The sequence below is a fragment of the Helianthus annuus genome, chromosome 13, assembly GCF_002127325.2.
Source record: "Helianthus annuus cultivar XRQ/B chromosome 13, HanXRQr2.0-SUNRISE, whole genome shotgun sequence".
NCBI lineage: Eukaryota > Viridiplantae > Streptophyta > Magnoliopsida > Asterales > Asteraceae > Helianthus > Helianthus annuus.
In genome coordinates, this window is record NC_035445.2 from 117,349,521 (window position 1) to 117,365,734 (window position 16,214).

Below are 16,214 nucleotides of genomic sequence, written 5' to 3' on the forward strand. Positions count from 1 at the left end.
CACACCCCGATTTCCACGTGTCTCACCAGTGGGCCCGGTGGGGGATTACCGTGACGATGTTGGCAACAATATAGTCAAACCACACAATTATATAATGCACAGCGGAAGCTTAAAGATAAATATATACTTCAACCTCTGGTTGTAATATCAAATGTATTACAGAAGTCGAATATATCCACAGCGGATCAAAATAATAATAAAATATTGTTCCATCAGATACTGCAATCAAGCTTGCGAGACTTATCACGACGCTAGGGAGCTAATACCAGCCAATTTACGTTTAGGTACCTGCACTTAATCTTTTTGGGGAAAATACGTCAGTTTACACTGGTAAATACATTCAACTGACTCCTTTGAAAAGAGTTGGAAAAATTGATTTGAATGCACAAGGCACAAAGTATTTTGACACGTTGATTAAGATGCCCAAAGGCAAAATTAATCTTTTATACTTGGGACAATTTTGTTTAATAAAAATCTTGTATCCGATTTACATGGTTGTCCAACATTTAGGGCCGGTGATTATACAATACAAGCCGGACAAGATTAATCGACACACCACAAATATAATCTCACAAGAAGAATACTCTCACGAGTGAGTATACGTTATACATATGCAACAGGAGGTGTTTTGCCTACACCTTGTGCTTACGTCGTGGCCATTCACTTTTTAAAATGAGCCAAGGATATCCAGGACACGGTCATTAACCCCCAACGTTATTTGTTATCAATCAATACAGATTAAAACGGGATTATGCAATTTAATCATCTCCGATTAAAAGGTTTCTACACCCGACCAAGCGGTATATTTAAAATACCGTATCCCAAGCCCGTATAAGGGAAAATAAGTTAAAAGTATTTACCTTTGCAATGTATATTCCTTAATCAATTAAATCACCGATATCTTTTACTGGGGCTCCTTATTCTGGAACGAAGGTTTTCAAAATAACCTATTAGAATCCTAACGGGTCTTTATATTAGCCGTAGCCTAGACCGGTTGGTTTCAAAAGATAGATACGGTTTAATCGCGCGGAAAGGCGAAAACCGTGAATGGAATGTGATTCTGACCCAACAAGTCTGGAGACTTGTTTTATATGGGTTTAATATTCACATTCTGGATTTCGGGGTCGAAATGATATGGTTTGACCCGTATCGGCTAATTTATGTAAACTAGTTACATAAGCCGAACCGTGCACGCAATAGGCGTAACGGGTAACCGTGAGAGTCCTACGATTGCTTCCTAAGTCAATATACCTTAAAGAGGTTGCGGTATCATTAGGATACCTTCCGTGATGCCTGTAACGAGTTTAAGTTAACATTATGCCCCGTAGGGGTTTTTCGGTCATTTTAAAGACTTTTAAAGAGCTTTTCGAGTTCTACAGGAAATCTGAGTTTCCCGAACAGTTTATAAAGTCTAAAATACTTTATTTATTATTTAAAATTAGTAGCAACTGGAATCGGGTCAAAAGACCTTGTAGAACTCATTTTATGGCCAAAAAGGGCGTATTCGGTATTTACCGACCCATAGCCATAACCGTAGGTTATGAGCAGGCTAAAAATAATTAAAAATCTTTAAAATTCCCAAAATATTATTTTACAACAGTGGGTAAAAGTTTTGGTGATAAAATCTTGGCTTAGATAGGTGTTATGCTAATTGCGTCGTTTATTACAAAAGTTTATTTTAATTGCGCTATTTAGCATAACTCTTATTCTAGACCTCGGATTGACGTGAGACTTTAAGGACATGCTTATAATTTAGTGAGCAAGGTTATGGTCCGTTCACGTGTCCGAAATACTCGTTTTATTTTAAAAAGGGCGTTACGGTCAACTTTTAGGCGATTAACGGAAATGCGTAAAAGACTCGGACAAACGATGAACCGGTCACAGAGGGTTATACCATCACGTGACCTGGTCCTAAGAGAGTCCTAAGGCATATCTATACTTCACTAAAACGGGTCAGAACTGAAGTCAATGCAAAAGTCAAACTTTTGCGACATTCGGCTCCGAACCGGGTTAATATAGCAAATGGTCGATTCAAACGAGCGCAAACAAGTTTATATACTTAATATCATGTTTTATGATCATCAAAACAGGTTCCATAGTATATACATTACAGATTATGCAAGATTCGCCAAAACGACATTCTGTTGACTTTTTGGGTGCACGTTTGACTCGACATTTGACATAGTTAGAGTGGTGATCAGTGGGAACCCTTTTAAAGGTTTATTACCCACATAATTACCAACAAATAACCATTCTTGATTCGACAATTCACTTAATCATTTGTGAGTTATCGCTAAGTCGACCGTTAGTTACGACGGATCGACTTTTAAGCTAAAACTAAGTTAAAGCTCAATTGGGAAAGGAGTGGAACACTTACTGAGGTCCTATGCACCAAGTGTGACCACTTGAGAGGAAGTTGGAGCTCCAGAAATGACCAAATGATGCAGATGATGGGGTGTGAACTTATGGTTGCAACTTAGGCTTTATATAGTGGTTTCAAGCACCACAATTGATTGACAACAAAGTCTAGCACACACCACAACTGATCAACACTTGTCCTTAGTGTTAGGGGTCGTTTAGGGGTCATTTGGAGGTGTTTAAATGCAGATCATGGCTCTTGGAAGGCTGAACAGCCAAGTTAAGCATGTTTCTGCATCTGGGCGCCTGACGCGGCCCGCATGGGGGAACCAGGCACTTTGTACGCGGGTCGCCTGAAGTTTACTAACCAGGCGCGTTTAAGAGGAGGCTCGCGGCCCGCCTCAACTTACCTTGAAACCTTACGCGGGTCGCGTTAGGTTATGTTTTCAGGATTTTTAAATCCTTTGTAATCATGATCAGAATCTTGCCAAATCTTTCGCAATGATTACCGAATCTTTGTAATTAATAACCTGGCCTTTCGGAACCGAAGGGGTAACTTTGCGAATTGGCCCTCGGTTATTTACGATTAAGGGCCTCGCGTTATTTATGTGAATTATTAAGTCCCCGGTTTATTTATTAATTATATTGGAAAGTCTTAACTTTCACTGTTGACGCTTTTAACCCTCCTTCTACGAATTCGATCGTAACTTTCTCGTTTCATATCGAAACTTCGCGAAATTCATATATATTATTTTAGTGAGGGTATAATACCGTTACAAAGTCTTTGGAACGTTAAAGGTTCACTCAGAGGTATTATTAAACATGTTGACACAGTTAACCCCTGTAGTTTGTAATCTCTCACTTTCTTCCGCGTTTTGTTTTTGTACGATCTATAATTTATTCGTTTGAAGGTTTAAGCATTATTTAGGGATACTATATAGTATATTTACCCCTGTTGACATTTATAACCCTCGAATTTATATACTTTCAAGGTTTGTCAAAATTAGTCCTTTATTTATTATAGATGCCACGTGTAAACAAATGACACGTGTTAACACATCATTGGACACAAAAATTCGAGGTGTTACAGTTATCTATAAATGGATGTTAACTTTTTTAACAGATAAAGGGGCAAATTTTATTACTCAAAGGTTTTTAGCTAGTAGCTAGTTCCTAGTACAATACATCATACAATTCCTCTACTCAGTTATCATATTTATAGCAACCTTGTACCACTCCTTTAAACTTATACTTTCTAGTCTTGCTCTGTACTTTAGCCACATAAAGTTGCATTCTTTGATGGATATCATTCATATATGCAATTAGAATACATATTGAAAGATTTACAGGAAACAAGGATGATTGGGTTTTGAAATGTAGGGACAATTCAAGTGTGAAATGTCTTGGTAATCGGTTATGGTTCCCGCCAAGAGCTTTATATATGATAACATAATTGACAGTTATGAGCGGTTAAAAATGGAGGGAATAACCACCTTTGAATCAATATCATTCAACCATCATACCCGCTCGAATATATCGAATATATACATATATAATCTAAGTCATATATCCTAAGTTAAATACATACATGAATGTCCGAATAAATATAAATGAAATTATGTTTATACTTTCTAATTTTCTTTAACATTTTCCACCTTGCTACCTTTCTTTTCTTTTTACTCAACTGCAAATCTTTTAAAGAAAGTAGGATTTCTTTGAAAAACCTGCAATTATGTAGAATGTGGATTCCCAACAATGACCCCATCGTCCACCATATTGTTTTCATAGAGAGGCATGAAACTACAATACAGTCCTCAGTATCTTCTAAGTATCCACAGCAGGGAAATAATGAGCTTCCGAACTGGATGCCTCTTTTTATTAACTCGACGTTTGTTGGTAACCCCCGTTAATGCTTCTCCATACTAACATGTTGGTCTTCGGTAGAGCCCAACTATTCCACTTCATTACGAATCCCCCGGCTGTGCAGAGCTAGCCTTAGTGAGGTTTAACTTCCTCGGCAACACCATTAGTTGTAAAAATTCTACCCATTCCTCGCCTGAGTGTGAGTGTTTCTTCTATTGCCGATTCCACATTGTTGATTCCCTAATCTTTTTATAATTATCCGCCACCCCTACTCTAGTTTTTGTAGCCATCCTAAATATATAAGGGAATGCTATTCGCCGGTAATAAGAGAAATTCTATTACTTTCTGTGTATCTTGAATATTACAAAGACAAGTATTAGAGTATATTTGATGATGTCATAGTTAGTTACAGGTAGTTGTAGTTGGTTAGTTTGAGTTGGTTAGTATGGTGCATGTTAGTGTCATGGTGTAGGGTAGCATGCATATATAAACTCATTGTATCGTTTGATTTCAGTAAGTAATACAACAATAATCTTTCTCTCTTACTTTCTTCTCTAAACTGATACATGAAAACTTTCATGGTATCAGAGCAATGAACTAGGGTTTCTGGAAACTTCGTCCTGTTTTTCCGGCAAACCTTCATACTTTCCGGTGATTCTTTCATCTCCGACGATCATCCTCTTCTGTTTTCAGTCATCTTCATCCTCTGTTCTTTCCTGTTTGTGTTTCTTCTGCTGATTTCTTCGATCTCTATATCTTCTTTGTGATTCAATTCATCAAAATTGAATCATGTCTACCTCATCTTCAACATCTGAAGTTTCTTCTTCATCTGTCTCTACTCCTTTCAATCAACTTCCTAATATCACAAACTTTCTCTCTCTGAAACTTGATGATAACAACTTTATGAATTGGAAACATCAAATTACAGTTGTTCTGAAGACACTTGGATTACTGCAGTTTTTGAGTTCAAGTCAGACGGTACCTGAACCTGCATCGGATACACGAGAAGCATGGGAGAAAGCAGACGGTTATGTTATGGCTCTCATAAGAGCTACCTTATCATCGTCTTTGATGCACCTTGCGAGAAATGCTAGATCTGCTTCAGATCTGTGGAGAACTATTGAGGAGACTTTCTTTCAGCAGGTTTTTGCGAAACAATCGTTTTATCGTACACAATTTCACAATCTAAAACAAGAGAACAAGTCAATTATTAAATATCTGAACACTGCAAAGGAGATCGTTGATGTTCTTAATGTTATAGGAGATCCAATTTCTGATCAGTCTCTTGTTCTTCAAGTAATTCAAGGATTGTCACCTGATTTTGAGCATTTTGTGACTTCTGTTGAAAATTTTGATATGAAATTCAGTTATGTTCAGCTCCGATCTAAGCTTCTTACCTTTAAAGCTCCTCTAAAACAGAGACAATCATCTCAGACCATACCTATTGATGCCATGACTGCTCAAACTTCAAATCCACCTCATCTTGGCAATTCTCAACTAAATTCGACATCAATTCCATGTCAGATCTGCTCGAAAACTGGTCACAGAGCCTCTCATTGTTATTTTCGATACTCACCTTCCAATCAAGGTCAAACACAAACTAGAGGTCGTGGAAATTGGAGAGGCGGTGGTAATCGTGGAAGGTTTTCAGGTCGGTCTCCTAGTTTTCGCGGTGGTGGTGGTCGTGGAACCTGGGGTTCTGGTGGCGGTCGTGGTTTCTCTGCTAACTTTGCTGATTAGGAAACCCTAATTTTGGTAGGGATAACCATAGTCCTGATGTTAATTCTGGTCATGATGTTAATGGATCAGGTAACTTGTTTTCTCCTGTTGGATCTAGTAACAACTATGGGCTGGTTCCTGTTGTTGGCCATAGTCATGGAGCAGGCATCTTGGGCCCAAGTCTTGGTTATTCTGGATCTTTTGTTCATGGTTTTGCACCAGTAGCTAGTTCACAGCCTGGGCCGACAGGTCAGCCTTCTAGTAATGGGCCTGCTGGACAAAACTTAGGGACTACACCATTGGGTTTTGGACCAGATCACTTTGCTAGTTAGGCTGGACCGCAGACTAGTTTTTCTGGGTCTCATTATGGGCTACATACAGATTTGTCGAGTGCGTGTCAGCAGGTTGAGTCATGGATTCCAGACTCTCTCTGGTGCTTCTGCTCATATGACATCTAGTCCTTCATTGGTTTTTGGTGCTACTCCTTATACCGGGACTGAGCGTGTTATTGTCGGCGATGGTACACCACTTCCTATCTCTCATATTGGTTTTTCTTATCTCCATTTATCTAGTTGTACATTATTGCATCGTCATGTTTTGGTAGTTCCTTGTCTTGCCAAGAACTTACTATCGATTACTCACCTTGTCATTGATTAACCTATTGCCATTGTGTTTCTCACTTTGGCTTATATTTTCAGACTCTTGCGGGTCAGAGCCTCCACCACATGCGTGCTAGGCCGCATCAGCTTTATTCTCTCTTTGTGGCATTCTCTGCTTCGCGAGAGACGTGGCATTCTAGATTGGGATATCCGTCTGATTCTGTTATGACTAGACTATCATTGTTTACTTCTAGAAATAAAACTGGAAATACTGTTTGTATTTCCTGTAATATTTCTAAATCTAGTCGATTGCCTTTTCACACTGTTGTTTCTCATTCTATTGATCCATTACATGTTATACACTGTGACATTTGGGGACCCGCACCGGTTATGTGTAGGGCTGGGTATCGTTATTTCATTACTTTTATTGATGACTATAGTCGTTTTACTTGGATGTATCCCTTGACATGACGTTCTCAGGCTGTTGATGCTTTTCGACACTTTCGACCCTATGTCAAAAAGTTATTGTCGTGCACTATTAGATCACTTCAGTGTGATGGTGCACCTGAGCTGACTCAGGGTGTTATGGCTCATTATCTTACTCGGGCTGGTATTGCCTATCGTATTTCTTGCCCTTATACACCCCAACAAAATGGGGTGGCTGAGCGCAAGAATCGACATCTTTCCAAGGTGGCTCGTGCTGTAACACCCCGTGTTTCGAAAGTCAAAGTCAAAGTCAAAGTCAAGATTAAAGTCAAAGGGAGACAAGATTGCTAATTGCGATCTGTCACTCCTTGCTCAATTCCTGGTTTAACTTCTAGTTAGTCTATTTTATGTTTTACGTTAGTTGTATTATGTGGAGTACTTATTGACAATCGAGGTTTATTCGATATTTATCGCATATTTGATCGCTTTATCGCTTATCGCAATCGCACTCGCAACTCGAAAATTTCGCATTTTGGTTATTGTTATACGTGTGTGTGCCTTTTATGTGTTACTTGTGCATGTTTATTTATGTTATGTTGTGGTGATCAATCGAAACGTAATCGAAACTCAATCGCAATCGAATCGCAAACGCTAAACGAAAGAGTAATCTTCCTAGGATACTTGATGATTATATGTTAGATATAGTTGTTGGGATTAAAAGTAATTTGAATAGAAACTCTATCGCATCGCCACGCTCGCAATCGCAATTGAAACGACAAAACTCGTCGCACCGAACACTTAAACCCAGTGGCTAATCGACCAAATGACCAGCCGATCGACCAGCCGTCCGATCGAGCTACCGCTCGATCGATCAGCCAGTCGACCAGGCTGCTACTCGATTGACCCACCCTTTCTACTTCAGGAAACTCTATAAATACTCCTGTCACCATCACAATTTACTACTTTTGGCACTCTCCTGTCTGACCAGTGCTCCAACCTTACTTTTTCTCCGATTTCTCGCAATTCCGGTAAGATCTCAACCTAAATCTTGTACTGATCTACACTTGATTCTACATCTTTCTACCTTTTGAATCTTAACTTTTAACCGTGAAATCACTAGATTTGAGGTGTTCTAGGATGATATCATCATGGTGTTCTTGAGAACTTCATGTTTTGGCCTCAATCCACCAAGAACAACTTAGATCTAAATGATTTCCACATAAATAAACGAAGATCTTTCATAGATCTAGACAAATCCAAGGTGAAAAGGATTGAAAGATGGTTTTCCAACTTTCTTTCAACTCTTTTACACCAAATGCACTCAAAACCGATAGAATCGGAGCTTGTACCGACTTCCTACTCATTCTTGTGGTTGTGTTGGTTCAAGATCTGGATTCCATTCACGAGACCATCGATTTCGGGTTAAACATGGAACACCGTCTCGAATAGTTTACTGGTCGGATTTGGGTGATTCCTGTTCGATCAAGTTACTAAGTCTTGACGAAGTTCCTGTTGTGTAATACGTTATCAAAACATCTCGATAAAACGACAAACTATCAAAACAACCAAGTGTAAGACGAACGGAACGACCAGGACGGAACGCCGTCCGATCGAACTACCATCCGATCGGACTGTCAACCAATCGGGTTTTCACCCGATCGACTGGTACCTTGGCCCCACAATCAACTTTATTTTCAAACCTTTGAAGGATGAACATTGAACGAAGTGCTGACCGATCGGATTGCCACCCGATCGGACTACCACTCAACCATGTAATGTTTAGACTTAAACACTTAAACAATTTTCAACATGTTCCATGCACAAGGGTTGCCACCGATCGAGTAGTCATCCGATCGAGTGACCGTCCTGCTGTGAACTTGTTCTCACTAAAGTGTCCAACCAATTGGGTTGTCGCCCGATCGAACGATCGTCCGATCGACCGATCGTCCGATCGACCGACCTGAAAGGTAGTGATACTTCTATGTTTTCAAAATGCTACAACGAAAACCTCAAAAGTCAAGCCATCATACACAAACACACCCTTTCCAAAGGAGGAAACAATCCACTCGAAAGGTCACCCGCTTGGATGACCATCCGAGCGAACTGTCACCTGAATGACCAGCTATCCAATCGGACTACCATCCGATCGAACTGTTGTCCGACCCACTTACACTTTGCATCGTTTTACGCGTCGCTCTTATCGTTATGCTATCGTTCTGATCAGGCTAACCTTACTCTCTAGCGCTCCCTTCAATCCACCAATCGCTGTGAGTATACTCGATCCCTTTTTGCTTTACGCACTTTTGGGTGTTACATACGTTACTTATTCTAAATCACATCGATCACACTACGCAATACTTTTAATGCTAACCGTTACCGCATGTTATACATGACTTAATGAATGCTTGTTTGTTATGTTTACACATGGATTGCTATCTACCTGCCTTAGCAACGATAGTACTATAGTTTGGACTTAGCACCTGTTCACTCAGGGGTTGTTAAGGATAATTAGTTACATGGATCACAGTGGTGAGTGTGTATCGCGAACTGCCTTGGGCAGTCAACCCGCAGTCATTGGTATCGATAGTTTCATATCGATAACTAACATGCCTCATTTCACACTGTGTACGTGCTGGTTATGCGTAATCGATTTTGAACTCTATTATATTTACTAAACTTGTTTGCTCACCTTTACACTATGTGTATTGACTTTTACTTTAACGTATGTGACAGGTGCTTAGGATGCTTATTTGCTTACTTTGCTGTGAAATCGAGGCTAGGAAAGACCTAGGTCAACAATAAACAACTGTTTGTAATAAGAATCTGAGTTGTCGGAACATAATAATTTGACTAGATCTTTTCTGTAATAATTGTATTATCATTTATGACATGGTATGGGACGTGTTGCTTTAAATATTTGGTAAATATAGTTGTCATGGAAACTTCTGGACAATCTGTTTCGCTCAGTGCCGCGCCCTAATGATTCCACCAACGGTTGGGGTGTGACACGTGCCTTGTTATTTCATGCACGCTTACCAAAGAGTTTTTGGTATGATGCGTATGCTACTGCCTCATTTCTCATTAACCGGTTGCCTACACCGGTTCTTCAATCTTCATCTCCTTATGAGGTGTTGTTTTGTTCTAGACCCGATTATACCATTCTTCATACGTTTGGGTGTTTGTGTTATCCTTATCTTGGTGATATTCGCCCGGATAAACTTTCACCCAAATCTTCTCCTTGTATCTTTCTTCGCTATGCGCCTAGTCATAGTGGATATCTTTGCTATGATCCTTGCACGAGTCGTACTTACACATCTCATCTTGTTGTTTTTCATGAGACTGTTTTTGATATCCCTTGTAGTTCTTCTTCTACTGATCCACCTATTTCAGATTCTTTTCCTATATTCTTTGTTCCTCCCCTGTCATATCCTCATGTTTCTTCTTCTCCTCCTCCTCCTCCTTTTCCTTCTTCTTCCTCTCCTCCGCCTCCTCCCCCTCCTCATCCTATGGTTACTCGCTCACGTGATCACACTCGACAGCCCCGTCAGTTTCCTGATCATGTTGTTTTTCATGCTTCTACTACTATTTCTGATCTTCCTACCACTAAGCCTTCTTCTTTTCGTCAGGCTCAGCGTTTTTCGGTTTGGTGGGATGTTATGCGTACTGAGATGGGTGCTTTGCACGTCAATCAGACGTGGGATCTTGTTCCGTTTCCTACTGCTTCCAACATTGTTGGTTGCAAGTGGGTATACAAGATCAAACGTCATCCTGATGGGACTGTGAGTCGTTATAAAGCCCGGATTGTTGCCAAGGGCTTTCATCAGACAACTGGTGTTGACTATACTGAGACTTTTAGTCCAGTTGTCAAACCAGCAACTAATCGTCTTGTTCTTTCCATTGCTTTTTCTCGAGGATGGACTATTCGGCAGGTTGATGTCAACAATGCCTTTTTACACGGAGACTTGACTGAGAGTGTTTATATGTCTCAGCCACCTGGCTTTGTTGATCCTGCTCTACCCGATCATGTTTGTCGCCTGCGGAAGGCCTTGTACGGTCTGAAGCAGGCCCCACGAGCTTGGTTCTCCAAGCTCTCATCTGCCCTTCTTTGTAGTGGCTTTACTCAGTGTGTTTCTGACACTTCCTTGTTTGTTTATCATCGGGATTCTCTCATGTGCTACGTTTTATTATATGTTGATGACGTTATTTACTGGGAGTTCATCATCCTTTGTGACGGAGTTGATTGGGCGCTTACATTCTCAGTTTGCGCTCAAAGATCTTGGTAATCTTTCGTATTTTCTGGGAGTTCAGGCTACCTTTTCAGATGATATGTTACACTTATCCCAGCAGCGGTATTGCTTGATTTACTTCAACGCACTGGCCTATCTGAGTGTCGATCTTTATCTACTCTTGTTTCGTTTGGTCGTCAGCTCTCCCATTATTCGGGTGAACCTCTTGCGGATCCGACTTTGTATCGGAGTACTGTTGGTGCTTTACAGTATCTGGTATTGACTAGTCCTAAGATAGCCTATGCTGTTAGCAAGGTTTCTCAGTTTTTACAGGCTCCTACGGACCGTCATTGGGTTGCGGTCAAGCGTATATTACTCTATTTACGTGGTACTGTGGATCATGGTTTTAGTATTCGTCGGTCAGACAGTTTTACTATACATGCATATTCTGATGCTGACTGGGCAGGGTGTCCAGATGATCGTCGGTCTACGATAGGTTCTTGTGTGTTTCTTGGCTCCAATCTGATTAGTTGGAGTTCCAAGAAACAACATACAGTTTCTCGATCCAGTACTGAGGCAGAGTATCGAGCTTTAGCACACACTGCGGCCGAGATTCGTTGGTTATTGTCACTTCTTCAGGAGTTACATGTTTAAGTGACTTGTCCACCTGCTATTTGGTATGACAATATTGGTGCTACGTATCTTGTAGTGAATCCGGTATTTCACCAGCGGACGAAGCATCTTGACGTTGATCTTCATTTTATACGAGACATGGTTCTTGCTCGAGTTCTTCATGTGAGATATGTGTCTACTTCAGTTTAGATTGTTGATATCTTGACCAAAGGCTTGTCTGCTGCTCGTTTTGACAGTCTTCGGTCCAAGCTACACGTGGTTGCTCCCCGTTTCGCTTGAGGGGGCGTATTAGAGTATATTTGATGATGTCATAGTTAGTTACAGGTAGTTGTAGTTGGTTAGTTTGAGTTGGTTAGTATGGTGCATGTTAGTGTCATGGTGTAGGGTAGCATGCATATATAAACTCATTGTATCGTTTGATTTCAGTAATTAATACAACAACAATTTTTCTCTCTCACTTTCTTCTCTAAACTGATACATGAAAACTTTCAACAAGGAACATATTTAAATAGGAAAAATACAATGACTAAAGAAGGAAAGACAATAAAGGTTTGAATATAATTGATCCTTGGCAGCCGTGTGATTGAGCTCTATTTTGTGTGAAAGTATGTTAGACAACCAACCCCATATTTTTTACTTTCCTTTTTTGCTATAACTGTTTCCTTTTGAATGTGATTGCAAATCATGAACCCTAATCTTTCTTCCATTTCCTCCTTTGTGATTTACTCTTGCAACAACTTTTATCTCTTGCTTTCTATGATTTTTTTTTGTCTTGAACATGTATGTTTGTTTTGTGCTTATTTCTTGAATTATCTATGTTCTTAATGCAGCTTTTCAAAGTTTATGAATTATCTTTGTCTTTTTAATTTATTAGCACCGATTGATCGTTTGTTTGATTCAAGGTTTAATTATATGAGTGATTCATGCATTTATTGTACGTTTTTAGGGTTTTTTTTTTTATTTTAAGTCAGAGGAAGAATGAAGCTAGAATTAGGTTTTTTTCCTCAATGGTAAAATGATGATGATATGAGGAATTGCAATTTGATTTTATTATAACGATTCACTGATTTTGTTTCTCTTTGATTTTTTTTCCAAATATTGATTTGATTTGAGGCGCTTAAGGATGATAGAAACAAGTCAAACACCCCAAAATGGATTTGAGGGTTTTGGGTTTGTTCAATTTTATTAAGAGGAATCGCCTTTGTATGCTCTCCCTGCTCTCAACATAATATGGAACTTCTTTTCATTCTTTTCATTGAAATGGGAAATTTTGGTTGAGAATTGTAATTATTTTCTTGCTAATGTGGAAGTTCATCTATGTAGAAAAGGAAAAATGGACTGTCATGTTGCAAAAAAAAGAAAAAATATAATTTGGTTCATTTTTAATTTACATTTTGTCTCAGTTAAGTTAATCTGGTATTTTGTATTTAATTTGGGGCTTAATTATTAAGCTGTCACAATGTTATAAAATATATGAACCCTGTCACAAAACTGATTATTAAAAAGATTCAATGACAACCCAAAAACTGATTATGTCGAAAATTTCGACACCTGTAGTATAGACTATAGAGTTTTGATCAGGCTAACCTTACTCTCTAGCGCTCCCTTCAATCCACCAATCGCTGTGAGTATACTCGATCCCTTTTTGCTTTACGCACTTTTGGGTGTTACATACGTTACTTATTCTAAATCACATCGATCACACTACGCAATACTTTTAATGCTAACCGTTACCGCATGTTATACATGACTTAATGAATGCTTGTTTGTTATGTTTACACATGGATTGCTATCTACCTGCCTTAGCAACGATAGTACTATAGTTTGGACTTAGCACCTGTTCACTCAGGGGTTGTTAAGGATAATTAGTTACATGGATCACAGTGGTGAGTGTGTATCGCGAACTGCCTTGGGCAGTCAACCCGCAGTCATTGGTATCGATAGTTTCATATCGATAACTAACATGCCTCATTTCACACTGTGTACGTGCTGGTTATGCGTAATCGATTTTGAACTCTATTATATTTACTAAACTTGTTTGCTCACCTTTACACTATGTGTATTGACTTTTACTTTAACGTATGTGACAGGTGCTTAGGATGCTTATTTGCTTACTTTGCTGTGAAATCGAGGCTAGGAAAGACCTAGGTCAACAATAAACAACTGTTTGTAATAAGAATCTGAGTTGTCGGAACATAATAATTTGACTAGATCTTTTCTGTAATAATTGTATTATCATTTATGACATGGTATGGGACGTGTTGCTTTAAATATTTGGTAAATATAGTTGTCATGGAAACTTCTGGACAATCTGTTTCGCTCAGTGCCGCGCCCTAATGATTCCACCAACGGTTGGGGTGTGACACGTGCCTTGTTATTTCATGCACGCTTACCAAAGAGTTTTTGGTATGATGCGTATGCTACTGCCTCATTTCTCATTAACCGGTTGCCTACACCGGTTCTTCAATCTTCATCTCCTTATGAGGTGTTGTTTTGTTCTAGACCCGATTATACCATTCTTCATACGTTTGGGTGTTTGTGTTATCCTTATCTTGGTGATATTCGCCCGGATAAACTTTCACCCAAATCTTCTCCTTGTATCTTTCTTCGCTATGCGCCTAGTCATAGTGGATATCTTTGCTATGATCCTTGCACGAGTCGTACTTACACATCTCATCTTGTTGTTTTTCATGAGACTGTTTTTGATATCCCTTGTAGTTCTTCTTCTACTGATCCACCTATTTCAGATTCTTTTCCTATATTCTTTGTTCCTCCCCTGTCATATCCTCATGTTTCTTCTTCTCCTCCTCCTCCTCCTTTTCCTTCTTCTTCCTCTCCTCCGCCTCCTCCCCCTCCTCATCCTATGGTTACTCGCTCACGTGATCACACTCGACAGCCCCGTCAGTTTCCTGATCATGTTGTTTTTCATGCTTCTACTACTATTTCTGATCTTCCTACCACTAAGCCTTCTTCTTTTCGTCAGGCTCAGCGTTTTTCGGTTTGGTGGGATGTTATGCGTACTGAGATGGGTGCTTTGCACGTCAATCAGACGTGGGATCTTGTTCCGTTTCCTACTGCTTCCAACATTGTTGGTTGCAAGTGGGTATACAAGATCAAACGTCATCCTGATGGGACTGTGAGTCGTTATAAAGCCCGGATTGTTGCCAAGGGCTTTCATCAGACAACTGGTGTTGACTATACTGAGACTTTTAGTCCAGTTGTCAAACCAGCAACTAATCGTCTTGTTCTTTCCATTGCTTTTTCTCGAGGATGGACTATTCGGCAGGTTGATGTCAACAATGCCTTTTTACACGGAGACTTGACTGAGAGTGTTTATATGTCTCAGCCACCTGGCTTTGTTGATCCTGCTCTACCCGATCATGTTTGTCGCCTGCGGAAGGCCTTGTACGGTCTGAAGCAGGCCCCACGAGCTTGGTTCTCCAAGCTCTCATCTGCCCTTCTTTGTAGTGGCTTTACTCAGTGTGTTTCTGACACTTCCTTGTTTGTTTATCATCGGGATTCTCTCATGTGCTACGTTTTATTATATGTTGATGACGTTATTTACTGGGAGTTCATCATCCTTTGTGACGGAGTTGATTGGGCGCTTACATTCTCAGTTTGCGCTCAAAGATCTTGGTAATCTTTCGTATTTTCTGGGAGTTCAGGCTACCTTTTCAGATGATATGTTACACTTATCCCAGCAGCGGTATTGCTTGATTTACTTCAACGCACTGGCCTATCTGAGTGTCGATCTTTATCTACTCTTGTTTCGTTTGGTCGTCAGCTCTCCCATTATTCGGGTGAACCTCTTGCGGATCCGACTTTGTATCGGAGTACTGTTGGTGCTTTACAGTATCTGGTATTGACTAGTCCTAAGATAGCCTATGCTGTTAGCAAGGTTTCTCAGTTTTTACAGGCTCCTACGGACCGTCATTGGGTTGCGGTCAAGCGTATATTACTCTATTTACGTGGTACTGTGGATCATGGTTTTAGTATTCGTCGGTCAGACAGTTTTACTATACATGCATATTCTGATGCTGACTGGGCAGGGTGTCCAGATGATCGTCGGTCTACGATAGGTTCTTGTGTGTTTCTTGGCTCCAATCTGATTAGTTGGAGTTCCAAGAAACAACATACAGTTTCTCGATCCAGTACTGAGGCAGAGTATCGAGCTTTAGCACACACTGCGGCCGAGATTCGTTGGTTATTGTCACTTCTTCAGGAGTTACATGTTTAAGTGACTTGTCCACCTGCTATTTGGTATGACAATATTGGTGCTACGTATCTTGTAGTGAATCCGGTATTTCACCAGCGGACGAAGCATCTTGACGTTGATCTTCATTTTATACGAGACATGGTTCTTGCTCGAGTTCTTCATGTGAGATATGTG

At 39.9% G+C, this 16,214-nt stretch overlaps 1 long non-coding RNA gene across 1 annotated transcript; it reads left to right on the forward strand.

Annotated features, from left to right (window-relative positions):
* Positions 1-5,965: 5,965 nt before the first annotated feature.
* LOC110903152 lies at positions 5,966-6,859 on the forward strand. Its single transcript, XR_002571697.2, has 2 exons — positions 5,966-6,460; positions 6,639-6,859. It is a non-coding gene; the product is annotated as an uncharacterized LOC110903152 (long non-coding RNA).
* Positions 6,860-16,214: the final 9,355 nt, after the last annotated feature.